This window comes from Chlorocebus sabaeus, chromosome 20 (assembly GCF_047675955.1).
Source record: "Chlorocebus sabaeus isolate Y175 chromosome 20, mChlSab1.0.hap1, whole genome shotgun sequence".
Lineage (NCBI taxonomy): Eukaryota > Metazoa > Chordata > Mammalia > Primates > Cercopithecidae > Chlorocebus > Chlorocebus sabaeus.
The window spans coordinates 64,356,391-64,371,717 of record NC_132923.1 but is presented as its reverse complement, the minus strand read 5'-3'; the positions used below and the strand labels follow the sequence as shown (position 1 = coordinate 64,371,717).

The following is a 15,327-nucleotide window of genomic DNA, read 5'->3' as shown; positions in this document are numbered from 1 at the left end:
GGTGGTTTTGGAAAGGGCAACATTTGAATGGGAAAACAGGAATGTATGTTCTCACTTTGGGCCGAGGTTCCAGGCCTGCGGGTGGGGCCCTCGCTGCAGACCCACCCTCTTCTGCCCAGAATTTCCCTATGTTCTGTCTCTATCATAACCACTCTGTAATGGAAGAAATTGTTAAAAGTATTATTTTGTATTTTCTTCCTTTGAATCCCCATACATTGTAGCATGAGGGCAGAGCCCCTGTTTTATTTATCTCTGTACCCTAAGTATCTTGAGGCTGTCCATGAATATTTGCTGCAGCATGGTATATAGCAGTCGGTTTAGACCTTCGCATGCATCAGATTCACCAGATTAGCTTGTTAAATAAATAGATTCCTAGGCTGTACTCCTAGACCTTCTGATCAGATCTGTGTTGAGACCTGATAATTTGTATGTCTCACAATTTCCTCAGTGATGTTGTTGCTACTGGTCTGGCAACTGTATTTGAGGATCACTTACATGTGGCAAGAAATTAAATTGGCATTCAAGTCAAATATACTGTATTAAAACTTCACTATAATACTTGGTAGTATTTTTAAACTTTGTAAGTCACTTAAATATTTTTGTAGTACCACTCCTTGCCTACAAGAAAGAAAGTGTACATTCAGTATTAAACCCAGTTTTCTCACAGTCCTAACAAATTAGCTATACTATCCGTGTCCTAAGATTGGGTGACATGAGATAACCCCATTCCACTCCTGTCAGCAGTAACTCTGAAAGACCCTGTTCCTCCTCTGTCCTCCTCCTGACTGCCCATATATAACTGGAAGTCCTGCTCATTATACCCAGACAGCCCAAATGCCTGCTCTGTTCTAACCATCCCCAGTTCCTGGATGAAATTTTCATCATATCTATGCCTTCTTTTTCAATTTGCATTTAATTCTTAACATAACCCTGGCTCAAAATTTGTTCCCCACTCAGAGGTCATCTTATCCCTGGAACTGTGAAAGGTACTGTACTTTGGTAAATACAACACCTTTTTGAAAAGTATACAGTCTAGTGAATTCAAGAGAAAGGTCAAAGCTTAAGTAAATGAAACCGAGTGTTATCTATACAATGATATTTGACATAAGGCGAGTCTTTGAAATTCCAGGAAGAGTGTAAAGAGAAAAAGCAAAATGCCCTTCAGGACAGACACATAAAAGGAAACCACATGTCTTTAGAAGGCAGAAAGAAAGAAGTGCACTTTGCTACACTATACTATTAATTTTTGTACTGGTTAGTCATTCAGACAGAATTCAAATCACTTCTAAAATTTTTTTAAATGTAGACTTTATCTCTGGCCCAATTTACCTGCAACTATTTTGAGACAGTGTAAGATTTCTTTACGACTGTGAAGATTACCAGCATCATAAACTTGTTTATCTTCTATCACACAAGAATAGGCTCAGCTTAGAGACCTGTAGTTTAAAATCCATCATTTCACTGTATAGTTATGATTGTTAAAAAAAAAAAAAAAAGTGTTTGCATATTGTGGGTATTTTTTCCATTGTTTTGCAAAAATTCTTAACCAAGTTACAAAGAGATGAAAAACTATTTTGGTCTGTATTTGAAAATCTCTATATTAGAGCACATTTATTATATACATAAATAATAATAAAATAAATTTCATTGTTTCTGTTTTTTTACTTTTTCCTCCTACTACCATTTTCTTACAACAGAGCCCAACATAATTATGGCTGTTCATTTAAAAAGGTTTGGAGACGGTAATATCTAGTGAAGTGAGATAGACCTCAACAAAAGAAAATATCCACATCTTCAAACAACTGAAGGACACATATTAATGAGTTGTTTTGATGGTTCCAGTGCTTTAAGTGTGTTCAAGATCAAGATCTAAATGCAATGTGCTTTTGAACACTAAAAGTAACAGGGCAAAATCTGGATGGCTTATCACTGGTGAAAACAAGTGCACACCATCTCTTTCATTTCATTGACATGCATTCTGCACCATTCATCAACCTGATTTTTTCTTCTCTAGCCTAACCTTTTGGTGACAGTAAACATAACTTGACAGAGGGTCCAACACAGAAATTACATGATCTTTAACCTTTTCTAGTTTGTGACAGGTTTGGGACACATCTGGACTAATCCATCAGGGAGGGAAGATTTCTTTAGAATTATAATATGACAGTGATCTTTAGGAGCAAACAGGCATGTGTTTGTGTTAAAGTCCCTTTCAGTTAAATCTAAATGAACAGAAAATAATGATAATGTTCAGCCTAAAGAAGCCCATTTTCTTAGAGTAAAAGGAATCTTCCTTCTCAAATGAAAGGCAATGTCCAGCATATATTTTTTAAAAATTATGTAGCATCTACTAGAAAAATAGTTTATAAATTGGTTCTTATGGATTTATTATTGAATATAGATATGTATGTAAATGAGAAAACAGACACTGTAGGCAAGTGTGGAATTTAGTCATGTGCAGAGTTAAGATCATTGATTGTAAACATGCATTTTTGTAAATATATCTGTAGGTGAAAATGTATTTATACATGACGAACATTTTAAACTATCTATTTCCGCAAAACTATTTGTCCAATATACTTGGATGACTAAATACCAATGCAGCTACTCCCTAGTTTTGAAATAAAAGAGAAGAAATAGAATCAAGTATAAACACTCAGAGTTATCCTATGCCCTGGTGCAAAAAAATGGGTCTTTTCTAATCTCTTTGTTCTTGTTTTTTTATCAGAATAATTTACATATGAATTTTATTCTGAACTAGAGAAAAAAAAAACTATGAAAATCCAGCTCAGTGATCTCTCAGAAAAAGTAGGAAAAATAAGGCAATTTACTTCTATCAAACACCATACTGGTTTAAAATGCTTTTACTCACTTTGGCATGTAACTTTATATATTGAACTCCCAAACCACAATTAAACAGAATTTTCCTTTCCCTCCTTCGCTTTCCATTTTGCCCGACTGCCCCAGAAGACTAAAGAATAAACTGATAGTCTCTACTGTCTTATATTCTGAGATAACTGAAGTCCCTCCATTTTTTTTTAGTAGGAAACATCCAGACCTTCTTTTGTTTTAACCTTCAAAGGACAACATTAAATTCCTACATGTATGCTTACAATAATGATTTTAGTAACATTTTGGGTGGTGAATGGAGATCATATATGAGCTGCTTAGCAATTTAATCACTCAGTAAATGACACCAAAATATTCCTATGGTATGGAATACTTGGTAGAGATGCTTTGCCAGCCTAAAACGAAATGTAGCCACAATTATTTCCTGATTATATGGATTTAGAGGTGAAATAAATAAACGTTTCCCTTTATTATATATTAGAATTAATAGGGATCCTTTAAAACTATACCGACCACATGATTAAGTTACTTTTTGTAAGTTCCTACTATGTTCCTGTGATGTCATATATCCAACTGTAGGCTTAGTTCATGATGTTCTTCAGCTCCTTTCACCAGATGATTTTTAAGATGTATCTTATAAATAAATATTTTAGGCCTCAGATCTCACCTCTCAGTTTCAAATGAGGGCTTTGTTTGAATTCTGTCATTGATTGAAATCAAACACTTGTAAAGTATTATTTAAGCACATGCAGAGTTTTCTTTTTTCTTTTTCTTTTTTTTTTTTTTTTTTTTTTTTTTTTTTGAGACGGAGTCTCGCTCTGTCGCCCAGGCTGGAGTGCAGTGGCCGGATCTCGGCTCACTGCAAGCTCTGCCTCCCGGGTTCACGCCATTCTCCTGCCTCAGCCTCCCGAGTAACTGGGACTACAGGCGCCCGCCACCTCGCCCAGCTAGTTTTTTTGTATTTTTTAGTAGAGACGGGGTTTCACCGTGTTAGCCGGGATAGTCTCAATCTCCTGACTTTGTGATCCACCCGTCTTGGCCTCCCAATGTGCTGGGATTACAGGCTTGAGCCACCGCGCCCAGCCACATGCAGAGTTTTCTAAACTACTGTTTGATTCATAAAAAGCTCTTTCATTCCATTTCATTTAGAATCTGTAAAATAATGTACTCCCCTTTTTTTTTTTTTTTTTTTTTTTTTTAAAAGACGGAGTCTCGCTGTCTCCCAGGCTGGAGTGCAGTGGTGCGATCTCTGCTTACTGCAAGCTCCGCCTCCCAGGTTCACGCCATTCTCTGGCTTCTGCCTTCAAAGTAGCTGGGACTACAGGCGCCCGCCACCACACCCTGCTACTTTTTTTTGTATTTTTTAGTAGAGACGGGGTTTCACCGTGTTAGCCGGAATGGTCTCGATCTCCTGACTTTGTGATCCACCCGCCTCGGCCTCCCAAAGTGCTGGGATTACAGGCATGAGCCACCGCGCCTGGCCAATAATGTACTACTTTTTAAAGTCAAAACGACTTTCTAATTACTTTCCTACAGTTGGCTTCTAGCATACAGTGAGTAATATTTCTTGTTAGCTAAAATTAAGTTTAAAAATCAGTAACAAGGGGGCCGGGCATGGTGGCTCACGCCTGTAATCCCAGCACTTTGGGTGGCGGAGGCGGGTGGATTACGAGGTGAGGAGATCGAGACCATCTTGGCTAACATGGTGAAATCCCGTCTCTACTAAACATACAAAAAATTAGCCAGGCGTAGTGGCGGGCACCTGTAGTTGCAGCTACTCGGGAGGCTGAGGCAAGAGAATGGTGTGAACCCGGGAGGCGGAGCTTGCAGTGACCCGAGATCGCGCCACTGCACTCCAGTCTGGGCAACAGAGCGAGACTCCGTCTCAAAAAAAAAAAAAAAAAAAAAAAAAAAATCAGTAACAAGTCTACAGAGTAGAGAGTAGTAGAAGATTTTAATTTATAAACATATCCTCATGAAATGTTCTTAGAGATGTATAGGTTCTCGGCATAGGAAAGGCTTGGTGGAAAGCAGCCAGGGTGTTATAGGGGACATATTTCCAAGGATAGCAGCAAGAGATTAGCAAATCTTGGCATTTTTCCTAGAATTTATCCTGAGCAGTTTAAGGAAACATAAATGTAGCTATACACAGATTCTCATGATAGGGCACGGTATGTTAAGTAAGGCTGATACTGGTTGAAGATTACATATTGACTAGCCCTTTGGTGACAATATCAGGTAAGGGAATTAGGGAAATCTTGGAAGTCTCCAGGTGTGACAACTAACCGGGGGCCTTGAAAACACTACGGAAAATTCCACATGGGCCTGGAACATTTCTGTTGCATTCCCCTTTTTAAAACTAGTTCAGTACTGCATGTAGTGTTGGCAAAGATGAGTGGAAAGGAGGTAAAATTTAATACCTCCAGAATCTCCTCCATGGCTGATATTATACACTTTGAGCCACCCCGAATCAACAGCTGCCTGTGTAATACTAGTCTTCTTGCCAAGCAAAGGACTTAAAAATAGTCCTTTAGACCTAAGTCCCCCTTCATAGATATTCTGAAGCTTTCAACAATGATATGAAATAGATGCTCAGGAAATAATTCTCGACTGAATAAAAATGTTAATGAGTGGGTAAAATGAGTATGGGGATGTTGGGCCAAACTTCAGTTTTCTAATTTAAAATGATCTAACTTTTAAAGCTGAGGATTTCTCCTGGGTGTAGTGAGAGGGTAGGGTAATGGTTTGCTTATAAATGTTTTAACAAATGGATGGTAAACCCATGTGACAATGGTCAACTCCGTCATTTGGGCTGAGTTAATAGATATGAGCCACCATAGCATATCTGACATATTCAGAATCTGTTTTCAAGTATGTAGCATCAACAAATAAAATTACATCAAGGTTTTTATAATAATTTTTCAAAAGCTTAGAAAAGACTTTGATAGTTACCTAGAGTAAAAATACCTCCTTAGATAGAGGAAGGAGAATTGCTGTGTTTAGAATAATAACACTGCATAGTGATACATAAAAAGGGAAGGCAACAAAATTTCATAGGAGGTAAACCAATTAACTGAGAATTTCTTATTTTCTGCTAATGGCAGTCTGCACAGCAAGGAAAGCCAACAAATTATATAGGGACCCGAGAACTAAATCTACTATAGCTGCTAGTCTAGTTTTTGGTTAAGGAAAATATGCTTTATCAGTATACATCCAGTGTCTGATTAGCATATCAATAGTCAAAAAGGAAAAGGATATATGATAATTAGGCAATCCTAAAGTTGGTAGTTGTTGACCATTGGTATAATTTAACTTACCAAAGGCATTTGAATTTTTTTTCCCTAGAGAAGATTCAAGAATTAATTATACAAATGATATGCAAGCTCAGAAAAAAACTACACACAGTACCTGCAATATCCAGCTAGTCATAAAAATTTCCAGATTTGCCTTTTGGAGTTGATCTAGAAAAATTCCAGTTATGTGTATTCTGTCAGAGATTAGAGATTTCCTTTCTTGGAATATATCATGTGATAAAGAAACTTTCAGTGGTAGAATGGCAATTTCTCCTTAGAGGCTTTATGCCTCTTCTGGATTAATGCTTTTGATAAATAGATGGAAATGATCTTAGATCTTTGTCTTTTGAGGTTTAAATGAAGATCATCTATACATTGTAAAAGAAGGATGTCACGATGAAATTTTATACTCTTTAGGTCTTGATTAAGAGAAGTAGAAGGGGGCTTCTGTAAAAAATTGATGTATAATAGACCTGGCAAGTGTTGATATTTCTATGACAGGGCAAACAGATAGTGACTGTTCAAATCTAGAGGGACAATAAAAGGACATAGCACAAGTACACAAGAGCAAAGTAAATCTATTTAGGCAGTACTCAGAACAAACTAATATTTGACTTTGATACCACTGAAAAACACTGGATCACAATTTTGTTTATAATACTAAAATCTTGCAGAAACAGGTATCTATGCATACTAAAATTTTTTTTTCTATGAGCAACACAGTTGTGTTACAAAGCCTAGTGGAAGGAATAGAAGGATAGCTTTTTGCTAAACCTACCACAGTAAATCCAGACCTTCTTTTGTTTTAACCTTCAAAGGATATTGGGCAAGACTGGGTAGAGGATGAAATAAATCATTTATTACTTAGATGGGATCAGTGCCTAATACTTTCAAGATATCAGTATACTCCTTGACTTAGAAGGTACCAGGAGCCTCAAGTAGTCCCTCAAGTTGTGACTGGGTTAAGTATCCAAGAATGAAAAAATAAACTTCCCCTTGAACTATTAGTGTATGGTGTTTGGGTCACGTACAAGAGATTTCAAGTATTTCAGGAAACAGTCCATCTAGAAGACGCTCGATTTGAAAGCTGCCACAAAGGAATCTCTCAATAATAAATTTGTTTGAATGTTATCACAAAGGAAGAATGAATGTTGGCTCATGGGAAGGTTGAGAGGTATTGTCACACGCTGAGAGATGGGGACAGTCTGAGGAGTAGTTGAAAATGCTAGCACTCCAGTAGTCTGAAGATTCCTAAGAAAGTCACAAAAATAGTGGTAGGACAGAATAGTACCCATGCTATTTAGAAAGTTTTGCTTCTGCCTCTCTATTGTTAGAAGTGGTTGTCTTTTATGGTTTAACAGAATCATTGGAAATCATGTGCTACAGTCTCCCTTGGAGTCCCTTTCATAACATTTAGAAATTTTAATTTAGTTCTTTCCTCCTTTTTATGAAGATGAAGCAATTAATATTTCAGTAGTCTTTTTGCTTACAAACCCAGCAAAGGTCTTGTTGAACAGATGACTCTTATTTTTTCTTAAGGCTGTGGGAATTCTACATTCATCTGCTTTATTTTGAAATCTGTAAGTTTAGTTTGAGGGTTGTTTTTATTTTTTTCCATCTAAATTATCTTCAGTGCATTCAGCCAAAGGCTGAAGTTTATTTTGTACAGTGATCTACCATTCAATATTTTGTTTAGATACCAAATCTACAATTTCTGGTTTTAGACCATCTACAAAAATGTTGGAGAGGGTAGTGGAAATGTCAGCATTGGGGCCTAATGCTGAATATTATCTAAAGGCACTAATTAGTCTATCTCTGAGTTCTATGGTTTTACAATTTTGCTGTTTGCAAGAGTGAGCCAATATGCAGTTTCAATTTACCGGCCAAGACCTGAAGTATATTCTTTAAAATAGATTGTCCCAACCTCTGTACCCTAACATATTCCATTTCATTAAGGTTTATTGCATTACTTTTTAAGTCCTCCTCAGAACCCTGCAATTAGGCTTTTCCAAGCAAGTTTTGCATCTCCTGGCCCCACCTAAAAATGCACCAATCAATAGAGGTCAGGGAGGCCTTAGGTTTATGTATACAAGACAAATCTGAATGTTTCAGTGAACCTTTTGTTCCTTTCGGTCCTGGAATCTGTGAAGTTCTTAACAATGCCACAGGGATATACATATGATTAGGGTTTTAAGTTCATGGACTAGGAATCTTCTTCATAGGAAGCTTAAAATTTTAATGAATATTTCAGGAGAAAGAGAAAAAGAATGACTAAGAAGTCCATGGAGGATGAATTAAATTTGTGGGGGAAGAAGGAAGTTCCAAAAATTGTCCATTATAGTTTGAAACTTTCTCCAAAGTGAAATTACCTTATTTAGTGACAGGTATGCATCAATTAGTAAAATAGAAATCACCGTAATACTGATGGAGGCATAGGCAAAATAGAAGAAAGCTCTTATAAGATTTTGAAAGTGGTTCAAGGGCTGTTTGTTTACAGTGCACTAGTCTAATGAGATCTTCTGAACTTGGAGCTGGCTCTAATATGAGCTTACAGGCCATATGTCTGTCTTCTCACTGTTGACTTCCTTTTATAGACAAACAAGACTCAAGAAACTGTACAAACAGATGGTAGAATAAATGCCAAAAGTCAAATTTTGTAAGGTAAAACATATAATGTGGTAAAAAGTCAAAAGCCTAGACATCAAACATAAATTTAAAATTACCGGACTGAATGAAATATTTAGAGATCAGATTCAACACAAATTTTTCTTGTGTCTCAGAATATTTGGTCTTGAACAGGTGGGTTTTTAGAGAGTGTCACATGTGCACACTATTACTGAGTTAGAGGACTTATTCTGCAGCAATAGATGTTATAGCTGAATTTTGGTGGAATTTTGACTCTGTTGATGCCTACCAGCCACTGACTACTAGGAACATAGTCATATAGTCATAGTGAAACAAAATTAGCTGCATCAAGAAAGAACGAACCACAGAGGAACATCAGGAGTCTCTCAGAGAGGTATAGGATGGCCTTGGAAGCTTTGAGATTGGACTGGAAGATTCTTTTTTTGTTGTTGTTAAAAAAGACTTCAATGATTTTTTATTTTCATAGCTCACAACCATCTATTGAAAAGTTCAAATATAGTTGTACTTTTTTAGTAGATTGATTTATAATAAAAATTAAGTGAACTAATTGCTGTGAATAATATTGTACATATTTTAAAATAGCCTTAAACTAGACAAGTATACGATTAGCATGACTTTTGAAAGCTATGAAATAACAAATAGCAACATACCAACAAGCACATTAAAATGAACCAGTATCATTAACAGTAAAGTTTAAGCCTCAATTCATTAGACTAGAAGATTCTAAAGCTTGAGGAAGCAAGAATCTGTTCTGAATTTGATGATGTCAAAAAGTGAGTGCAATACAGTGGTTTGGCATCTTAAGAACTTATATCTGAAGTAACCAAGTTTCCCTTTGGTAGGTGAATAGATAAATAAGCTGCAGTACATCCAGGTAATGGAATACTATTCAGCACTAAAAAGAAATGAACTCACTATATCATTTTAAAAAAATGGAAGAAACTTAAGTATATATTACTAAGTGAAACAAGCCAATCTAAGAAGGCTATATACTCTGTGATTCCAACTGTATCACTCCAGGCAATATACTGGAGACATAAAAAATATCAGTTGTTGCCAGTAATTAGGGGGGTGAGAGGCACAGTGCAGATGATTTTTAGGGTAACGAAAATGCTCTGTATAATACTATACTACTGGTGAAATATATGTCAGTATGCATTTGTCCAAACTAATAGAATGCATATCACCAAGAGTGAATTTTAATGTAAGCTGTCAACTTTGGGTGGTTCTGATGTGTCAATGTAGGTTCATCAGTTTGAACAAATGTACAGTTCTGATGGGGGATGTTGATAATGGAGGAGGCTACGCATTTGTGAGGGCAGGGAGTATGTGGTAAATCTATACCTTCTGCTCAATTCTACTGTGAACCTTAAAAATGTTTAACAAGTAAAGTCTATTTTTTAAAGTTAAAAAATTATACCCAGAGGGGTTGGAAGATTTAAAGGAAACTGGCAACAACCTGGACAGCATAATGAGACCCTATCTCTATAAAAAATTTTAAAAAATCAGATAGGCATGGTGGCACATACCTGAAATCCCAGCTATCTGGGAGACTGAGGTGGGAGGATCACTTGAGCCTGGGATGTTGAGAATGCTGTGAGCTATGATCACAACACTGCACTCTAGCCTGGGCAACAGAGTGACATCCTGTCTCAACAACAACAACAACAACAAAGGAAACTAGCAATCAATCATTCATGTTATTGAAAGGGAGTATTTAAACCTTTTTGTGGTTGCTGAGTGACCTTGTCCTATTCTGAGTATTGCTCCTGTTCTGTCAGGTATATCATGGTGTGAATGTCAGCAAGGGTGCTCTTCATTTTCTCTGAGTGTCAGAAAGGTAAAATTTCAAATTATCACACTGTAATGTCATTCTTCAAATTAGGCTATAGAACTTTATTATAGGAGAAGACAATACTTTATCCCAATTTTTCATTAAGATAAAATCTATTTGTAGTATCCAGTATGAGTTTATATAACACCAAATTTCTTATTACTTTTTAATTCCTTTATTAATTCTTACCATGTTCCAAGTACTTGTTTTAACCTTAAGAAGTATAATAGTGTTTAAAACAAATAAAGCCAACAAACAAAGATTCTAGCTGTTCTAATGCAGCTTATCTTCTGGTGTTCTAGTAAAAATCATAAAAAACAAGCAATTAATAACTAAATATACTTTGGATAATAATAAGTTCTATGAGGAAAATAAAGAAGAGTTAGTTGATAGAGGGCTTCAGAGTGGGGTTTGGGAGTGATGTGTTATTTTGAAGACTCGGTAGAGGTGTTTCTCTGACTTGGTGACTTTGAGCAAAGGTCTGAATGAAGGAGAGGAGTAAGCCTTTTGAAGATCTAAGGGAATAGATAGTCTTGCAAGCCCAGAGAACAGGATAAAGGCCAGTGTGGCTAGAGCAGAATAAGATGGAGAGTCTTATGAGATGAAGACAGAGAGATAAGCAGGGCCTAGATCACATGGGGTCTGTAGAGCATGATAAAGAGTTTGTATTTTGCTTTTTAGTCATGAGAGGTTATGGGAGGCCATAGGAGTTTTTGAGTAGAATATTGACATAATATGATTTAAGTTTTTAGTAGATTATTCTGCCTTCTCTGTGTAAAGTTGGAAATTGGTGATATGAGTGAAAGCAAGGAATAAGAATCTGCTGCAATAATCAACACAAGAGGTGACAGTGATTTGCCTAGGATGATGATAGAGTTCCTTTGGTGTGCTTGTAGAAAGGATATGACTTGAAGCTAGGGTCACAGGGCGTACAAATAGATTTTATGTAATTATAAAGAAGAATAAAGGATGATTCCTGAGTTTTGAGACAAAGAAACTGAGTAATAGTGGAGCCATTTTAGAATGGGGGAAACAAACAGGGCGTGGGGTTGGAAGGAAATCAAGAGCTTTGTTTTGGAAGTGCTATGTTCAAAATGCTTCTTGGAAATCTATATGTAGCTATCAAATAAACTCAGGGGAAAAGGAGGAACTGGGGATACACTGGGAGCCATCAGTATGTAGATGAGAACAGTGTTAAAACCCTGAACAGAGAAGATCAACTAGGGAATAAGTGTAAATAGACCAAAAGAGTACTAAGTTCTGGGGCACTCCAAAAGTTAGAATTCAAAAAAAGGGAAGATTCCAGCAAAAGACACAAGATGGAGGAGTAGTGAGGTATAAGATAATCCAGAGAATGTGATTTCCTGAGTGCAAGTTCAAAACAGTGATTGTGGCTGAGGGAATGAACAACTGAGACACCAGTGTTTCTCTCAGCTGCTGTAAAGCCCTTTGTGGATGCCTTCAAAGCGTTTCTCTAAGCAAGCAAAATAATACCTTGTGTTACCAATTTATTATATGTATTGTAGGTATTATATTTTCTAGTAATGTTCATTTAAATTTGATGACACAAAAATTGAACTGTTTTATGCTTTCATAATATCAGAGCTTTAGGTGGAGAAATAAGGTTGCTCAATTAAATTAAGGAATGACACTTCAAAATTAGAAATAGGCAACAAATTGAGATCTCCTTGAATCTTATGTCATCCTCCCCTAATCCCCTAAATTCTATCTCTAGCATGCCAGGTGATAGTATATTGTCAACTTAAAAAACTGAAATCAAAGTATTCTCACAGCTAATGACTTTTTAATTATTATTTTAATTATTATTTTAATATTTAATTATTATTAATAGTTTTCTGAAATCTTTTGTTAAAAGAACATTCTTATTTAGGTTAATTCCAATCTATTGTTTTGTCAGCTTTTGCCCTTTAGTCCTAGATTTCCTACCTGAAGCAATACAGAATAGGATAAATTCTTGTTCATTATGACAACCTTTTAAAAATTGTGTTCGCATTGTCTTCTCTAAGCAATATGTGACACACTTTTATGGTAACTGGCTTTTGGTCATCATATGATTTTTCAATTTTATCTTTTAAATGTGACTATGAAAATGGAGAATGAAGGCAAGTAGTGCTAACATATGCCCTCCCTTTTTCGGGCAATAAACTTCTATTGATGCTATCAGCCACTGGATAATGATGATGATAATAGCGATAATGATGACATGATGATTGGCAGTAACAACTGTTGCTGCAAATGTAATATTACTAGTTAAGGTAGGTTTTATTTTTTATCATTTTCAGGTTGAATATTTGATCACTGTTTGTATTATTTTGAGCTCACGGATGAGTAAAATTCTCTCTCTTTTTTTTTTTTTTTAGATGGAAGTTTGCTCTTGTTGCCCAGTCTGGAGTGCAATGGCACAATCTCAGCTCACCACAACCTCCACCTCCCGGATTCAAGTGATTCTCTTGCCTCAGCCTCCCGAGTAGCTGGGATTACAGGCATGTGCCACCATGCCTGGCTAATTTTGTATTTTCTGTAGAGACAGGATTTCTCCATGTTGGTCAGACTGGTCTCGAACTCCCGACCTCAGGTCATTTGCCTGCCTTGGCCTCCCAAAGTGCTGGGATTACAGGCGTGAGCCACTGTGCTGGGCCCTAAAATTCTTCAGTGTCTTCCAATTCAAGAAAGAATTTCTGTATAGCCACATTTGTTCCCATGTTAAACACGTGCTATTGGCTTTATGCATAGCATCCTTATAATTTCCATCACTGAGCTCCCTTACATTTGCTTTTTTATTGCAATGACCAGTATAGCAGCATTATAAAAATAAAATTCTTCTTGAAATTGTTTGAAAACCTGACCCTAACACTTACTGTATAATTTTGGATAAGTCAATTACTAATTCTGTACCATACTATTTCTTCATCTGTACCATGAAGGTAAGGAAATAAAGATTTGGCTGGCACCTCTTATACTACCAGAATCTCATCTTTCTAAATCAATTTTGCAATTGCTCATACTATAAACATGTGACTCCATTTCCCATAAATTGGCCTTCTGCTGGGTTCCCTCAAATTTAAGTCCCATGTATGATAAGACAAAGAGTTCTCTTTTGCACTTGCCAATTCTTAGCATGTTACTGTGGGATCCCTTTGGGGTAACATTGTACCTCATAATTTGCTCTCATTAGCAACCACCGAGCTGTGCCCTGTGCACATCTACCCTGAAACCAACAATAGTATCAACGAACATGATGCATTGAACCATGTGAGAAGATTTTATCATGCAATCATTTAATTTCCATAACTCAAGAGTTAGGTGCTATTATTATTTTTTACATATGAGGAAATGAGACTTGGAAAAGTTAATTTAATTGCCCAAAGTCATAATTAGCAAGTCATAAAACCAGATTTAAATCAATGGCTCTGTGACCTCCAAATCTAAAAATTTAAATTGGGTGTACTGCTTCCATAAAGAGGTATTGTCGCTTTACATGCTTGAACCACAAACCTCTATGTTAACAGTCCAATGTGCTTACCAGGAATGCTATAAGAACTTCATTTGCTGCATTTATTATTTTTCTACCTTTGAGCTTTGTCACCATATTCTTCAGTAGCTTATTGTTATCTTACACTACACTCTAGATGTTGGGTCATTTCCAGATCCTGAGCCTTACAAGTCTCACCTGTTCCTCCCTTAAATGAGGCACTATTCTGTTGCCCCATAGGGATGGGTCAGTAGCTGGCTATATAATCTGCCAGTTTCTGATTTTATTTTGCAAAATATTTTTATATTGTGTACCACTCATTTGTAACCCAAAATAGAATCAAAGGCTTGAAATCTAAGGACTTTATGTGGCAAGTAGTCACTGTTAAATAAAGGCTTTTTTCCACCATTCATTTTTTTTCTGTGTCTATATTACGCATAAAACTGAAAGATTTTTTTTCTAACAAAAATGTTTCATGTCAAATTCTCCCAGCCCTATTTGGGAATGTCATTGAATAAACTAATAGTAGGCTTCCAAGCCAAGAGTAATTATGTTACATTGCTCTTTTTTGGCAGGGAGCTATTTTTTTCCTGTAAATGAGGCACTTTAACATAAGCACACTTTTGCACTGTAAAGTGGAAAAGGATTTGATGTAGATGTCTTTCAGGTGAGATATAAAATTATATTTTTCCCACTTCTAGATTAATGTAACAAAATGATCAATCAATCAATTAATCAATCAACTTGCTTTTTCTGATAATCATGGTAGCAGATAGCAATTAGAAACATACGCCCTTAAATTTGAGGCTGTTCTTGATGGCTGAGGATTATGTGACATTTTATATTCAGAAAACACTTTAAAAACATTCATATCAGTGTTTGCTTTAAGCCAGATTTTGAGGAGCTATTTCTTTGATTGCCATTTTTAGAGGAGCAAACTGGCTTAGGAAGGTTAAATAACTTGCTCAAATATGGTTAGCACTTGGTGGCAGAAGTGGAGCTAGCAATCTAGTCTGTAGCCCATCTATTTTAGCATAGGTCACTATAACAGATGTGCTATCTTAATTTCTTATTTTCTCCAGAACAGAAATTTGAAAGCATCTTGCAAGTTTATGGAAATGAGTTTATATATTGTGAGGGTCAAGAAAAATCCATTGCATAAACTTATATCATGTTCATTTATATATATATATGTACACACACACACGCAC

At 36.2% G+C, this 15,327-nt stretch overlaps 1 long non-coding RNA gene across 1 annotated transcript in view; it reads left to right on the top strand.

Annotated features, from left to right (window-relative positions):
• LOC119625894 (uncharacterized) overlaps positions 1-13,484 on the top strand; it is a 230,081-nt gene extending 216,597 nt beyond the window's left edge. Inside the window, exon 3 of the long non-coding RNA XR_005242102.2 lies at positions 13,005-13,484. This is a non-coding gene — a long non-coding RNA (uncharacterized lncRNA). The remainder of the gene's footprint in view (positions 1-13,004) is intronic.
• The last annotated feature ends 1,843 nt before the right edge of the window (positions 13,485-15,327 follow it).